The 18,647-nt window shown below is 25.4% G+C and overlaps 1 non-coding gene across 1 annotated transcript; it reads right to left on the minus strand.

Annotated features, from left to right (window-relative positions):
• Nucleotides 1-230: 230 nt before the first annotated feature.
• On the minus strand, nt 231-303 carry TRNAK-CUU (transfer RNA lysine (anticodon CUU)). Its single transcript has one exon. It is a non-coding gene; the product is annotated as a tRNA-Lys (tRNA).
• Between the last annotated feature and the right edge of the window lie 18,344 nt (nt 304-18,647).

Raw genomic sequence — 18,647 nt, forward strand, 5'->3', positions numbered from 1 at the left:
TTTCATATTTACCCAAGATTATCTTAAAATATGCAAAATTTCGTTTAAAATTTTTTTTTTGATGATTATTTATATTGAGATAATCAAACCGAGTTAATATAATACAATTTAAAACTTTGACGTATTAAAGTATATATACTTGTAGATAAAAATACACGTCTTAAAGTTCTTAAATTATTTTTTTGATATTATTTCATTCATAATGATGCCCTTCAAAAAAAATTAAAATATACCCGACGCGGGGCTCGAACCCGCGACACTTAGATTAAGAGTCTAATGCTCTACCGACTGAGCTAGCCAGGCTTATTTGTATGAGTTAAAATAGATATCAAATTATATAAATTACAAAAATAAAATTACATTTTTGAGCTCGCTGGAAATAATTTTATACTATTTATTATAACAAATGATCATTAAATTTCTTAAATTAGATTCGTTTATTATGCGTAAATTTGATTTTTAACTTTATAATTTGTTCAAAAAGAACTTTAGATTACTCTATACAGTGACTCATTTGGATTTTACATAAAAATATTTAAAGTGACTTGTTATGATCGAATTATGCATTTTGTTATAAGTGTAGTCGATTATCTAATTGCATAATTAAATATCGGTGGCACTATATTAATTCTTATTATTTTGAATGCATATTTTCATGCATTAATATTATATAAAAACTGTATTCTTGCCTTACAATCATAAACACAATAAACATGGAATTTAGTTTTTATAATCGAAATATTTCAAATCTAATTTTTATTCATCATGGCGACATTACATCGCATACTGGTATTTTGGCGATCAGCCTGGACCAAATTAAAATATTGTTCATAAAGATCTTTAAAGCCAGACCAGCCATTTTATTCTGCAAGTAAAATATATATATACTTTTGGTGCATTTGTCTGAGGGTCGAGATTTTAACTTGGTATCAGCCTATCAATAAATAAGTAAACTATAATCATTTAAGTAAATTTGGATATATACAAAATATTTCCCTTTTTAAAATTATTTGTATAATGATAATCATAGAATCTGTGAATCGATTCAACTATAAGCAGGTCATGAAATATGATACTCATATCAATATCACTTTTATCAAAATGGCTCACAGAGAAATAATACTCTAATAATAATTCGAAGCAAAATCTGTAATTAGATTACGAATGAAAATACACAGAGTCACATTTTCATATAGCTATTACAACAAACTGCTATTTTAATGCTAAAAGATAGTTATTAATTAGAATATTATATGTATTAAAAAGCTTGTAACTTCATTTCATTTTTAATATTTCGTCTTACTATAGGATTGAGAAAAACCCTCGAACTAATGGGTCTCGAAAAGAGGAGAGTTGGTGAAGAAGTATAAGAGAAGAGAATATAATCAAGTTTATATATGATGTGTGCATGAGAAATCGATTAGTTAGGCTTGAAGAAAAAATCCAAAATTAATGTACTAAGCTTTACCCTTAAATAAAATCTTCCATGAATATATTAGCGTTATTGTGGTTATGTAATAAATAGAAGGATATATTGTGCTAGAAAGTATATCTTATACATAAATCTGGTGGTTTTTTCGAATTTTTTTTGGTTATTTAATCATTACCGTAAAAATAATCTGGTAGTTTTATTTTGTGTAAACCATTTTACAAAATCAATAATTGATATAATGTACGATATATCTATATACACCAGTATATTTACATATGTGCTCTTTTTAACCATGAAATTTATTAGGTGTTTTTTGAACTTCATGGATTGCCTTTTCTTAATATTTTATTTTGTATTTATATTCAAATTTGATCTATATACAAATTTCACCCTTATTTGTAACTTATGCGTGTTATTGTTTTTATATTTTGATGATTCACTTTATTAATATTTTGTAGATTTTTATATTTAAATCTATAAAAATTTTCCTTTTTTATAACCTATTTTGAAATTTTGAAATAAGTAAGTAAGTAATAAATAAATAAATCATTGCAGAATAGTAGGCTCTAAAAAACACATATTAATCTTTAAAAATTGTGTTTAATAAAAAACCAAGTTTTTTGAATTATATTTTAGTGAATAAAAAGTTATGTGATTCTATCAAAACCTGTATTTGATGCTATATTAAAATAATATTGCAACATTAACATAAAAATCCGTGATATATTGATAAATTTTATTTAAATATCTGCAAATAAATCCCTAAGAAACAGAATACCAACTTCGACACAATAATTCCCCCATAAATGTTACTTATGTGTCAAATTTTGAGCTTGTATAATAAAATTCTAACGAACATCATAACACAAAATTTTTGCCGAACAATTTTACAAATACATTTTTTCAATATAAATAAAAAGATTTGATACAATATTTAGATATCTGAAAAAACATAAATATGAAAGTCATGAAGAAATTTATACCTTAAATAATGAGTATAGAGAAAAAGTGTTTCAAAAACGAAATATAATAATTAAATTAAACTCATATATTCAATAAAACGTCAAGAAATCAATACAATATTTCAATAATCAAAAAAACATTGAAAATTAAACAAAAATTTTAATGATTATCATGAAAAGACAACAATTTATGAATTATGACAGGAATCATATAAAAATACAATGAACTACAAAAGATAATAATAAAGTCAAAGAAAAATTAATGGGTTAAAATTAATAAATTATATCTTTGATTATATTTATGCAACAATTTTTTATATAAATACAAAATAAAAATGTATGAGTTTCAAAGAATATTATAGAGCAAAAATTTATAAAAGTATTTGTTTTTAAAGATGGAATTATTTGAGGGGTTGTAAATCTTTGCATAGGTCGTTTAAAAAAAAGATCAGTGTTCAATTCTGTAATCGAAGCCGCAAGGTATGATGAAATGTAGCACAGAGTACTAGATGAAGAAAATTTTCGCATGTGGTTATTTTTCCTAATATTAAAAGACTGCTAAGGCGAACAAGAATAAAATATAAATAGAATATGTATTTAGTGACCATTTCTTCACTTAAATAGATTTTTATATTTAAATGTTTCGCGAGTAGTGTATACGCAAAGATTAGAAGGGCATCATTATGTCTGATCTGATCATTTATATTTCTATTTTTTCAATAACGAGCATTATTTAAACAAAGGAAATAAGGAATGCAACAAAAATACATAAATAATTTACTTTTGTAATTAAAATTGGCGCAATAGAATAATATAGGTAAGAAGACAATTTTTTTCTGTCTATATGACTATTATCCTCGCCAAAGCCACGATAGCATAAATCGACTTGGAGGCATGTTTCAAAAGCTTCAAATCAAGAGTATTAAACGGTTTTCTTATGCATTGAAAGAAGAGCACAGATAAAATTACGATTACGATTGAAAATAGGAAAATGAAATGAGATTCGAGGTTTCAAAAGTAATTGAAGTTATAATGGATAAAAATACACATTTGATTATGATTTTTGACTTAATATACATCAAAATGCATATTCTGTTATAAAAAGATGTTTTTATTATAGAAAATGTAAGCCCTTTAGGAGTATGAATAGTTCACATACCCAAAGTAAAAGTTCCTACGGTCAAGACTATATAATACTTTTTAATCAAAATTTCATACATCAATATCATCTGATTTGTATAAAAATATGATTTTTTTGTGTGCTAAATCAATAATATATAAATGTATTTTAAATCTCTAAAAAAATTTTATCAAGAAATCGGATTTCTAATTTCAAAATGTACTTTATGCCCATTTATTATTAGTTCAGTAGATACTTAATTATTTTTTTTCTTCAGCCTTATATTTTTCTATTCCTTTTCATACTTACCCCTCCAAACTTATAACTTAACTTTACCCGTAAAAAATTTACCCTTTGAACCTTTAATAAAACTTGTCTTATATCTATATATCTTTAAATTTATCGTGAAATGAAATATAATTTATGTGCTAAAGATAAGTTATAGTTCAAATCCTAGATATAAACAGTCTTAGAAGAAAAAACTAGTTTGTGCAGATTTTAATGATTGCTATGTACCTAGATTAGTATTTAAATAAAAATTTCATTAATATTGGATCCAAAATTGTTTTTTATAAAATTATATTTGTTCGTTTTTGATTCGTTTATCATTCATAATTCATATAAATATTTCCTATTTATACCATTATATGGTTTCAAAAACATCCAATCAGTCCTCATCATTTTTCTGCAGCATAAAATTAAATATCTAAGCGAACTATCATTTAGACTTTAAATTTTGTAGATCAAGTATGTGCATGTATAATCTGACCGTCTCTATGTTTGTGACTATTTGAAATAGTATGAATTGTTAGCTCAATATTTTTTGATTTATTTTAACATTTCGGTTTATATTATTCATTTATATTTTAGTAAATTATATTTGGCATATGGTACAAAAGACTATTCGCAAATATACGGCTTCAAGGCAAACTTATTTTGTTTAATGTCGTATAGAAGCTACTATAAAAATCTTAATATACGGATATTTCAGCTTTATTTATATTTATTCGTTGAACCTTTTGATATTTTTATGGTTTAAAGAAAACTACTATTTTGGAAAAAGCCCAAAAGCTTTTCGTTTATAAAGAAATATTTCTATATTTACGGAAATTATTATGTTTATAAAGGTTTGGAGAATAAGGAAATTTAGTAATCTAAAAATAGTTTTATTATTTATAATATAACCGCATAAAAAATACTTAATTTTTATTTGCACATACCGCTAATATTTTTCATTGAAAACGAATATAAGTTAAAAAAATCCGCATTGATAGCTGAATTACATAGTTTTAAAATTAATTTTTTTTTTTGATTTAAGATAAAATTTCAGTCTTTTTTCCTGTTTGGTTTCCTTCGTATCAACTTTTTATGGCATACAAGTTAAAAAACACAAAATTTGCACAATAAATCCACATATAATTGAAAATACCCCAAGAAAATTTAATATCGTCATTTAATAAAATCAAAAGGATTTAATTTAAACTATAACTTTATGTCTTTATTTCATGATTTTAGTTTAGATTTTTGACCCCTCTTGATTCGTATCGAGAATTCTACTTTATTGAAAAAAAGTTACTGTCTTTAACTTTATAGATTTACGCTAAATTTTCGTTTTATGAAGGTGTAAAGGTATGTATAAAGATTTTTTTTTTGCATTTTCAAGCATCTCGAAAATTACTATTTTGAATAAGATATACAACGTTTTCATATTTTCTGTGCCACTTATGAAGAGAATCCTTCTCTAATTATTCAAAATAAATAGCTATTACAGGTGGTTTTTTCCATGCTACTTTTTTATATAAAAATAGCTAACTTCGATCATAGTTTATTTTTACACACCAAAAAGTTTATTTGTTATGTTTAAAACAACCAGAAATTATTAAGTCTATACAACTTAACCTTATTATTGTTTTTCAGAAGGATCGTTAACACAAATATAGCCATTCAAATATAGGATTTTTGCGTTTTTTGCATGGAACAATTACGACTAGATACAATTAAAGAAATTTCGTTGTGTCGAATGCTTTGGTGCTTACAGGCTTTATTAGGACTCTTTATATTTATCATCATAATTACAGCTTATAATTCTTATGATGCATTATATGATATATCGCTCTTACTTTTTGTTAATATGTGTTAATGGTTGCAATTTATCATTTTAAAATCGAAGTTAACATACAAAATTTAGCGCATTTATGTATTTTGAAATTGCGTAAGTAATATTGAAATCTAGTTGTTCTCTGAAGACGGAATTCTGGCTTTTTTTTGTAGGGCATATCATCTTTTTACCAAATTTTGAGATTAGCATATTTTTAAAACATAAATAATTTTCTAAATGAAAATATATGGAATCTGTTTTTCCAAATATTTCAGGAGACCTCCAAAAAAATAGCTTGATAATGTGTTTTTACAACATCACATTTTTTGTAAAATGTTTGAATTTTTTTATAATCACAACATGATACAATCTTGTGGGTAATGAATTAAGAACCCCCCATAATTTATAAGTTTTTAAAATCCAATACATTTAATTTGAAAAGGTCATTTTTATTCTTTCATAAAATCCGGAAAAATAATCGCTTAGCTCTTTTATTTACCACTAGTTCTGATATTTTCATATTTGACTATTTTTTATATATACCAATATTAGAAGGATTCACGAAAATCAAAGTTAAAAAGACAATAATAGTTTTGACGATAAAGTATTAACTTCTAAATATAATGAATATTATATTCTATATTTATGAACCATAGAATATCTAGAACAGATATTGGTTTTGTGCTTAAAAAAAGGAACTGTAAACAAAGGATTTTAAGGGGTAAGATTGTGACTATACAATAACAGCATTTCCGTGTATTTAAATGAATTTAATATCTACGAAAATCCAGACTTTTGCCACTGGTTATGATATTAGTATGATTGCGTCAGAAAAATGATTTAGAGTCGTTATTACTGAAATTTACTTTGATATTGATGGCTTTTAAAATGTTATTTTTTGGAAAACATTGTAATATTGTCAAAAATTAGGCTGTCGAAAATAATAAAAATATCAAATAAATATGTTGTTCTATCTTTTATTTATATTACACAGATTGAAAATAATTGTATATTTAGTTAGTATTTATATAACATTTTTAACCGATATTTTCACTGCAGGGAAGCTTATTTTTAATACGATAAAATTTGCGAAATATTCCTGATGATAGATTAAGACGGATAAAAAAATATCGGGCATCTTATAATCCACATAATTACCTGTAGTATCGTAAGGTTTTAACTAAGAAACTGTCCGTTGGTTTTATGCATCAAAATACATATCTTCATAATATATATTTAGATTTATCAGGAATTAATTGTTACAAATCAGATGACACGCCAAAATATTCATTTAAATGAAAAAATTTTTTTCTATAAAATTTATCATTTATAGATATATTTTAGATTCAAATATAATTAAATTCCGTAAACTAACAATTTGAAATACAAGGCTTAAGAAAAAATTTCCCGATTTTTTTTAAAAGTAAATTATCCATAAGAAAATCTCGTATTTAAAATTTATCATAAATAAAATATATGATATATCTTGAAATTCAGAAATATTAGATACATAGCTCTAATATTTGATTGAATTTAAGCAAGAATGTGCAAAAAAATTTAAGACTAAATATGAAATAAATAAAAATATATAGTATTTTTTACCGCAGATACCCACAAGTAAATCAATTTTCTTAGCTATGATTTTTTGCCGTTTAAACCGAAAAAAGAAATCATAGAAATCAATATTTTTTAATATTAAATTTTCAAACCATTTATTATTGTTTAGAACTAAAATACATAATCGAAATGGTTAAGCACAACAGAAAAAAGAAAAGTAAATTACAAAAAGATTTATTACGAGTTTATGCATAAAAGAGGGTAATATTCCAACTAGAAGTCAAATATTGTAATATTTATTTGGATATTTGTATAATAATAAATTTTTTATAAAAATAAGCAAATTAGATTTGTGAATTTAAAATCATAGAAAAATATATTTTAAGAAAATAAATTTAACAGCAGACAATCATTGTATAAAACGAAATTAAGCCAGGAACGGTATATTCCAGTCTTTATATATAAGCTAGATATCGTTCTAAATACGTTTAATCATAATTTGATTGCCAAAAGCATTCTAATATGATTTAAACTTTTTAACTTATACAAAAAACCTCACCACACGTAGAGCTCATTTTAATGAAATTTTTCTATTTTTATATTTCAAAGGGATTTTAAAACATGAAATTCTTTGTAAAATGATCAAAAAATTATTTTCCCGACCTCATATGCAGTGTAAATAATGTTTGGCGCGTACATTTTATATTTTTTACATATAACAAAAGTTATGAATACCAACAAGATTAAGCATATGTGCAAACAATGGTTATAGAAACATCTTTCATTAAGTAAATCTTAAAAAGGGTATATGGTGAAAATAAATTTTATAATAGATAGTTATCAACGAAGTTTGTATAAATATGTCTATAGGGTAGATTTATTTTGCTTTTCTAATAATAAAGTGATGGTTAAAGGTAGTTGCTAATATTCTAAAACCAACGTATGAATATAATAATTGAACGATTCAATGTATATACATACACGGCAATAAATTATTGATTCTGTGTTCTTTTTGTTTATTTTTTTGTTTAAATGAACTTTATGATGTATGATCGAAAAATCAAACATGATAGCAGTATATTATCGCGACATAGCTTTTCATAACACAATCCTTCTTAGATATGCTTTAAACGCATGTTCTATTTCCTTTTATTATCTATTTTATACATTTTTTGATGTTAAACGACTTTTCCATCCTAAGTTTAAATTTAGAAGTTTAATGTCAAACGAAATTGAGTATTTATATGAAATACCATTTATTCGGTTGTTCTAAATTTATCTTAGTAGCATTTAAGGAATTTAAAAATCTAAAAATTGAAATAAAATAACTGTAAATTACATTCATAAAAAAATGAGCAAAAAATCATATAAAATGCGATTTAACTGCGTTTTTATGTTTTATATCTTATGTATTATGACAGCTTTTACAAAGATTAATACTGATGAGCATATAAATTCTGATAATACATCGTCATTTTCTGCGGATTTTGAGATTATAATTATATCGAGAGAAATAAAAAGTTATTTTTTGAATATATTTTAGGCAAAGATATTTTAAACAATTTTTTCGGAATATACACCAAACACATTCAAAATTATATTTTAAAATCACCGGAAGACTTTGTAAACATAAATTATGACTTTTTTTTTCATCAAGAAGATTTTAACGATGAAACAGAAGATACCACTGATAACTGCTATTTTTTACAAAATTCCAAAGAAATTGGCGGTAAAGATCAAGAAAAAACATTAAATCAAAGAGATCCATTAATGGGAGAAGAAATTCAAAATAAAAAAACAATGATTAAAGGCGAAGGATCACCCGACTTAAAAGAGAAATATACTTATATTGACGTTTATATGATGGGTGAGAAATTTTTTGGAAAATTAATTTTGTCTTTACTCAAGTATATTGTCAAAGATACAAAAAAATCCAAAATTATTCATTTGGATTTTATGAATCGATTCTTAGGTTTTGAAAAAATGGTTGACGAGAATGTAGATGCCGCGTTAAAGATACTTTGCAAATGTGGCAAAAATCAACACATGATATTGAATTCTATTAGCGATGGAGATGCTTGTAACCACTATTTGATTTATTTTAGGAATATGATATCTCATTTATTTGAGTATCTGTTACAGTATGAAAACAAGATATTTTTCAAAAATATATTTTCTAGATCTGATGATTTTAAACAAATATTTTCGCAAGGCATTAGAGAAAAAGATAGGAACCGTATAAAGTTATTATTTTTAGAATGTAAAAACGGAAATACACTTATCGATTTATTGTATGAAGAGGTCAATAAAAACCCTTCAATCAACCAATATTTATATTTTTATATATCTCCAACTAACTTCATTGAATCATTTTTAGAGAATCTCATATATTCTGTTGAAGTATCAAAAATAGAACCATCATTAACATTTTCGGAAGTTTTTAGTACCTTTCGCACAAAATTTTTAGCTGAAATCAAGAAATTTTATAGCATTGATAAAAATGATGCTTTAACAATTCCAATCTTACAAAAAACCTTTATAAAGTGTAAATTTATTCAATTTTTTATATATGACAAAGAGCACGACTTTTTTTGCTGGGATTATTATAGCTTAAGAGCTATTTCAGAGCAGGAAATACATTTAAAGAATAAAATCACTCTAGATTGCATAGTAGAACTGAATAAAAAAGTTGGGATCATTCAGCAAGTTTTCAGTTCGCTATTTTGTAGTTTTTATAAAACTATAACTTACGATCCAAAGTTTGTACTCAAAAGAAATAATATAAAATGCATGCTAACAGGACCAAACAAAAGAAATAATTCAGAAAATTTTGCCTTAAATACAAAAATTATAGGCTCTGAAAGCAAAAAATCGCAAAAATTTACAGAAAAGAGATTTACAATTAAACAACAAAGAAGTGATGATGCGTCACTGATTCAAAATACCTTTTCTACACAAGAAAATATACCTAAAATAAACTGTGTGTCAATAGAAAAAGTTGACCGAATATCTGTAAATGAAATATCAAATGTTCCCACTCTAAAAGATAAATTAGAAAAAATATCACTAGAAAATACAGAGGAATCAAACACTTCACATGAGGCATGCTCAATCGAAAAAACTTGCAAATTAATTAGAGATTCTGTAAAAGAAGAAGAAATCAACGCTACTAGTCTTATATCTAGTGATTTTATCAATCAAAAACTTACCAACACCCAAGTAGACAGTAAAAAAGACGAAGCCGAAAATATATTACGCGTTAAACGAATAAAGGCCCTATACGTTGTCTATCAAAAAAGATTTGAGCGTACGGAAAATTTAGTACTGAAAAAGAAATATATGAATAAAGAAAATTATACAAAAAAAACAAATAGATTTTCTAGCGAATTTCCCAATAAAGATTCAAAAAAAGGATCAAAAAATATTGAAAAATATAGAAAAAAGAAAAAAAACAAGAATAAATCTACAGCTGCATCTAGAAAAAATAATGAAATAGTACAGAACGTCAATATCAATCCGTTTTTATCTAAAAATAGGACCAAAACCAAAAGTTTACAATCAAATGCATTACAAAAAGAAGAAAAAATGAAAGAATATATTCAAAATGATGTTAAACAAATTTTATCATCGAGTAATACCAATTTAACTGATTTAAACGAGATAGAATATATCATAAATGATAATTTACATGAAATACCATTTAAAGAAAATAGGCAGCAAGATAGTAATACAAAAAGCGAAAATAATGAGACAAATAAAAATCAGACTTCTAGAAAAAAAATATTAAATGCAGAACAGTATAGAATCACACAAGATTTGGAAAAAAAATTTATAATGCCTGCAATTATTATTAAAAAAGAAATACACAGCAAACATAATAAAAATATAAAAAAATGGAATTATGAACGAGACACGAACAGTATAAATGAAACTTTTTTGAATGAAAAAAAAGAAATTCAGTCTTTCAAATTTATTAAAAGTCAAAGACTTCTGGATAAAAACTCTAAATATTTAAATGAAAACAATAAGAATTTAGATAAAAATCCGCTTCAGTTGAGTGAGAATAAAAAAATCGTACATAATAAAATTCACACAAAATGCATTAATAGTTCTACAGAAAAAAGTCATATTGAAATAAGAATGAGCAATAGAAGTCTGCATTCCGAAAATGAATCGAAAAAAAACCATGGAGAAAATACAATGAAAGATTTATCGATTAGATATTTATCTGTGAGTACAGAATTCTCATCAGGTTATAAGATAAAAGTCAGGTATACACCAGAAACAGTCGATTATTCGTCACCATCATCTGTTCTTTTTTTTGGTAGAGACATCGAGTTCAGTCTTGAGAACGATTTCATTCACGTAATTCCTGAGTCAGAGAAAGATTCATTGATGCGTAAATTTGTTTAATTGCTCGATGCATATTTTTTAAAAAAACTGTTTTTTGTATGTTTTTCTTTAATTAAAGAATTTTGTAATAATATACTTATGTTATAAAGAAGCTCAAAAAATAGTTGTTCATCAAAAACAAATACAATAGTAAAATGTTAAAATTATTTTAGATCATTTAATAGCAATTGTATATACACTCCTTTTAAATTTAAGGTTTTTTTCGCAGAAACATATGTATTAACTACTGAATCTCGCAATGAACCTGCACAATACTATCTACCAAATACATATGGCGTATGTAGTTCGTACAATAGATAAGGTGTGTTGAACCTAGAAGCAAATACAATCATATGTTAACTGCAGTTAAATTTAAAATACAAAAAAATCTAATTTTAAATATACCATTATATAAGCTTGTGCATTATAAATGGTTTATGGTGACTGATATTACAGCAAACACCAACAAATCTTGATATATTTATGTTTTTTAGTTATTTTTGATCTATTTAAGTGCACTCTTGCTGATTTTTTACTAAAATTTGACTTTTAAAGGTTGTCATAAAAAAACCCACTGTCACATATTAATGCGTCAAACGTGAAAGAAATACCCTATTTACATCTGATTTGATTTATTTATAGGCTTATATATTTTTTTCAATTATCATTATTAAGCTAAACATAATATTGTTGTATGAACATGTCAGCAGATATTTCTTGATTTTTTAGCATTTTTTATATCTTGTCTAATGTAAATTCTTGCTTCAGGAGTTTTTTTTGAAATAAATCCTTTAAGCTTATTATTTTAAAATATCCTTCGGCTACGGTGTTTTTCACATTTCTTATATACGACTCGTAAATGGATCGGGGTATTATAATTATTTATTTGTAGATAATTCTGACAGTAGATATTTATATGTTAGTTGAGTATAATAGAGCATCAATGTTTTCTTGGCTTTTATCGATATATTTATTCGATACTATATTTTTTTCATCTATGGATAATTTAAAATACTATTTTTTCTATATGATAACTTGAACACACTAGGAGGGAAAATACTTATATTGCTTTTGAGTGATTAAAAACTAAATTTAGTTCCATTATTTACCTTACAACACACGTATTTTTAGAAAGTCTTGATCCGATGGGATTTTTTAGTTTTCGATAGCTGGCCCTTAAACGAAAATGTTATGAATTCTTTAATAACTAGACATAAAAAGCAGGTTTTTTACTGTAATGTGTAGTTTTAACGAGGAAGTTATCCTATTTATTTATTAGCTAAATAGAATAGATCGTTACATAATGAGTCAACGAAATATAAAATTTGGATTTTTATTTGGTTTTATCTTTTGCATTTGTATTATGTAAAATCATGAATTTTATAGGACATATAGAACAGATTTTGTTATTTCTTCTTATATAAAATCCCTTTACCCACCTTATTCGATACATATCTGTTCAAGACTTATCAATCTAAGTCTATTTGACAAACAGATGTTTATCAATATATTATTCTTTCAGTAGCCATTTTTTATCTAATTATTGTAATCGTATCATCGCAAAATATTTGTTCGAAGGATTTTGATTTGTGCTGATAATACAATACATACAGGATCTGAAAATACATAATAGTATAACGTTATATTATAAGGATAGAAAAAGCAGCAGAAAATAAAAATATGTATTTTATTTATCCTGTAAACAAAGGAAAGAGCAAGAAAAAAATTCTACTTCATATGCTTAAACTATAGCACGCTTGCTTATTATAATCTATATAAGAGGCATTACATCAAATGATATTTCATTTAAAAATTTTTATGAATTAATTCTTCTACACTTAAAGTGTACGTCTGCTTGGTCGTAGAAAAAAGACTTAATTTAGCGAGTATTTTTGAGCCCACTTGTCTTATAGACATTTCAAAAATTTAGGTATAATTTTTCTAGTATGCAATAGTGGTAATAAGCCTTATTCATAATATTATTTTAAATCACAGAAAAAAAGAATAATATAAAGTTATGGTATTAATGAAACCACAACTAAAATTAAAACAAGAAAATTCACAATGTGCAATTGATTTATCGAAAAATCCATGCAAATGCTATAAAAATAAATAAAAAATACTTTAAAATATCAAAGATTGTATCACTCCGTAAATGGGTAGGAAAGTACGATAATTTTCCTAAAATGCTTTAAAGAAAAGAATATATAACAAAAAATATTTTTATATTAAATGACGAAAACATCGAAAATTCTTAATTCGTCCAATTAAAATATCAGGAAAAAGCATAAAAAATAAATGCTCTGAAAATATTCAAATATTTCGAAAAGATTATCTATGCCTACTCTGAAAAAATCTTTTGCAGACCTAGAGCTGTTTAAACCGCAAGAAGCACGACTTCAAAGCTCAAATAATAAAACGAAAGAATAGATAATAGCATGGCGATATTCTAGACATTAATTATATGTACTAATAATAAATATTGGAAAGAGAAGAAAAGGAATTATAAAATAAACAGAATATGAGAATATTTGAATTTGTATATTTCAAGTAAATAAAATAAAAAAAAACAAAAAATTTTTAATTGTGTGCTAAAAAAAAACCAACTGAAATAGGAAGCTGATAAGAACCAAGTTGCAAGTTTTTTTTTTAATTTTGCTTAAGAATAATAAAAAATGAAATTTTAAGGGCAAAATGTAATTTATATTCGGTAAAGATATTAAGTAAAATTTTGGAATCCCAAAATATTTAAAAAATTAAGCACGACTTTCCGCATTAGAATGCAGCAAATTTTGCGTGTTTTATATCTGATTTATATAAATAAAAAGACAAGTTTGAATCAATAGATATTATAAAATACGATCTAATATTGTGACTAGAAAAAATCGTAAAATTCTGCTTATATGCTGCTAAAGCAATATATCGTTCGAGAAACAATATTATAATTCGAAGTGAAATATTTTTTACTGACCCCATACACAATTTTTGAACATCTTAAATAGAAATTTGCAGCTTAAAGTAGAAAGACGTATCAAATATATACTCAAAAAACTATTACCTAAGTGCATGCAGAAGTATATTAGTCGCAAGAAAAAAAAACGGCAATATATTAAAAAATTGCAAAAAATGTGAATCTCGTAGTATTGTAGTTTTTTTTTTCATAAAAAAACATGACTTATCAACGGTTGTATTAGCAAAACTACATCTTCCAGAGTCAGTTTATAGGTTGAAAACAAGTAAATCCAAAGTTTCAGTTTTTTATATCAGAAAATGAATTTCAAAAGATTAATGACGCTCAGTATACCATAAAGAAAATGTCTAACATATTTTCATTAGTTTTCTGAAGTGATAGATTAGAAAAGGTACTTGAAGAAAAATTCCCCTTGTAAATATACGAAACGAAGAGCTTTCTTTCGGAAAAGGCGTTTTTTTTCAGAAGTGATTTCTTATTATTCAAATCACATAAAATCAAAAAATTATAACAGATGAAACAAGCATGTATGATTGCATAGAATTAGAAAATAGTAAATCAATGTTAGCAACAGATAATCACCAACGTGGCAAATATGCAAATATTAGAAGTGAAAGATAAAAATAAATGATTTTTTAAATAAGAATATAGTAAATCTGTTAAAATCTACAACATTTGAAAAGATTTGTGATGAAATTATATCAATGATTTAACCTCAAAAAAATACAATTGACAGCAAAAATGCATTCGTATCAACATACGTGGCCGCGAATTCTCCAATAATCTACTTAATATGCGTTTTTAGATTATAATCAAAGTATTTACACGAAATAGAGTATCGTAAGTATAAAGATCACTTAGAAATTCATACTTTAAACCCGTGAGATATAGAAAAACCACATTTCCTAGGGTAAAAAAATACAAAACGGAAAATCTAGTTTCCGAATTTTTATTTTAAAAATTTCTTTTAGATCTAAATACGCCACTTACCATAAATTAAAGAATATCACTAAGAAGAGTAGCAATATACGTAATTAAAGAAATATAATGACACTTGATATTGATAGCATATACAAGATATCTAATAATAATTAAAAAAATCTTGCCATGGAATCTATTGAAAATAACGGAAATAAAGTTTAATCTGTATAAAGAAAGAGTAATAACTACATCGAAAACTTCTCAGCACATACGAGAACTCAAAGATTAAAATATCCATATCCTCAAGATTATGTAAACATTGGTAACTTCAAGTCATATGATAGAACCGTCTTTTGTTTTATGCTGTGCAGAAATATTACCTTTTGGTAAAGACAAATACCAAAACTGTAGAGAATGATATAAAAAATAGACTACTTGGCAAGTATATACAAAAAAATGCTACGTCATGACTATAAACGACTAAAAAACGTCATGATAATGTGTATTAGCAGTGTGCGCACAAGAACTCTTCAATGTAAAAATTTAAGTAAATATAAAGACACACAGTATAAGAAGTAATTTAAAACAAACTAGAAGCGATAAAAGTTGATTCTAGAAGAAAAATAGATGTAAAAGATAAACAAGATCGATCATACTTTTACGTTCTTGATAAGAAGAAAAACTTGATAACGTTATTATAAATAGGTATAATGATGATTTTATATTTTTTAAGGCTCAATTGTTCGTTATCATTTAAGTTTTTGTTATCAAGAACAACATGCTTAATCTCATGCGCTCATTCGTATCAGTACTTTGAGCTATTTTGTTCCTTTCAGAAGTCTTCTTTAAAACCTTTCCTAAGTTTAAGACTTATTAATTTAAGGATTTACGAAATCCAACGATTTGTATATAGCTTCAATCTGCCTAGTTACTTTGAGTACCTTAGATACCTATAATAATATTGTTTTACCAAACTGTTTCGAGTATTAACATATAAAATGTCTTTTTCTTGAACTTTGAAATTAATGACAGTTCGATTGTATGCAGATCGTACTTTCTTACTTCTACATTTACAACTACATATATGTTTTATATACTAGTCACAATATTTCTTTGAGATTGATACAGTTTCTTTTTATCACATAAAAAAATATAATGCCTCGTAAAAATTTTTAGATTGGTTTCTATCTTGTTCCTACATTGATTTCTGCGAATTCATCACCCATATTTTCCTGCACTTAGTGTCTCCTGACTTTTTTTAAATTATATTCTCTTGCTAGTATAAAGTTAAGATATTGTACTATAGATTTATTCTTTCTTGTATGGTTATGGTCAAGCATTTTTTTACATCTGCTTGCCAAGAGATTTTCAGTTTTTATAAAGTTAGCATTAGTACTGCATATTCCTCTTATATCTTATAAAATATATCTACCCTGAATGAAACAGAACCTAGCTTCTTCTGAAGATCTTTTATTTTTGTACTGGAGCTTGTTTGAACATCCATGTATTTCAAGTGTTTAATATTTTGCATATTGAAGCGTTTTTGTTGTAGTATTTTAATTTTTATTATACACAAAAACACTCCTTTTGCTTTAATTGTAACTCTGAAAGATTTAAGTGTACTATTTTGTATTTTGTCTTCGTGAAATCATTTATATGGGCTATAAGCGTTGTTTTTATTTTTCAAATTTGAGCAAAGCCACTTTCCTAATGATTGTACTCTTTTTTGATATAGTGATTTTAGACACTAAAAGAGTATTCTTCCAGATTTCACTTCCACATGTTTTCAAGACTGCTATATAATCAATTTCCTGTAAAGCTAGATCGTTCTTTAGTGGATTTTTACACATGTATTCTATTTTTAATCAATATTCGTCTAATGTCATCGTCTAGCCTTTAGAAATCTTCTGGCTCTAGCTTGTAATACCCTGCTTGATTGTTGATTATCGATATTGTATGTTTATTAATTGCCCTAAACAAGTTTTTTTCGTAAAGTCTAGTTTAACATAATTTCTTGAGCGATGTCAATATTTATATCATATTTTTATGATTGTTTTGTGTTTCGTTCCGGATTTGGCGTCTTCTAATATTTCTAGAATTGTAAATCCCCCTTTCCTTCATAAACCTTTCAACATCTTTGAAGTTATTGATATTGTAACTATTTTAATATTATGCAAACACATGTACATAATCGACATAGTAAAGATACACAGACACAAGAAAAGTTAATTACAAAAAGATTAAAATCGAGTTTATACATGAAGGGGGGAGTATATTCTAACTACCAGTCAATCCTTGCAACATTTATCTGTCTAAAAGCATAATTTTATTGATGGTTTACTTCTTTTTTTATCAATTTTATCGTTTTAAACGTGATCAGCCCATTAGGAATTTTGCACAACTCCTCGATATATCTTTTTCAACCTCCCACGGTTTATCTTCATAAATACTCTTCTTCTCTCAAATGGAGTGGGTTCAAGTTGATTGCGTTTGTATGAGCTTGCATATATGCTTCCCCCTCGTCTGGGATCTTTAACTCCTCAACATATTTTTTATGGAATCTTGTAACCACTCCAACCCATGACATAAAACTGAATAATGTTATATCAATATATGTAATAATCAAATTAGAATTGTAAATTTAAGATCATAGAAATAGATATTATAAGAACATAAATTTAACAGCAAACAATCATTGGACAAAACAAAGTTTAGCCAGGAACAGTATATTCCAGTATTTTTATGTAGGTTAGATATCGTTCTAAATACGTTTAATCTAAATTTGATTGCCAAAAGCATTCTAATATGATTTAAACTTATTAAATTAAACAAAAAACCTCACCACATGCAGAGCTTTATTTTAGTGAAATTTTTTTCATTTTTAGAATTTCAAACGCATATTAAACATATATAATTCCTTGCAAAATGATCAATAAATCCATTTACCTGTCACATATGCAAAGTAAAGAATGTTTGGAGCGTACATTTTACCATGATTAACATATAAAAAAAGCTATTGATCCCAACAAGGCTAAGCATATGTGCAAACAATGGTTTCATAAACATACTTAATATAGTAAATATAAAAAAAATTACTTGTGGAAAATATATTTAAAAGAGAAGAGTTATTCAGATAGTTTTTATTAAATCTGTCTATAGAGTAGTTAAATTTTTCTTAGCTAATAATTAAGTGA

This window comes from Rhyacophila brunnea, unplaced genomic scaffold (genome assembly GCF_057557595.1).
Source record: "Rhyacophila brunnea isolate RB1 unplaced genomic scaffold, BYU_Rbru_1.0 scaffold_113, whole genome shotgun sequence".
Classification (NCBI taxonomy): domain Eukaryota; kingdom Metazoa; phylum Arthropoda; class Insecta; order Trichoptera; family Rhyacophilidae; genus Rhyacophila; species Rhyacophila brunnea.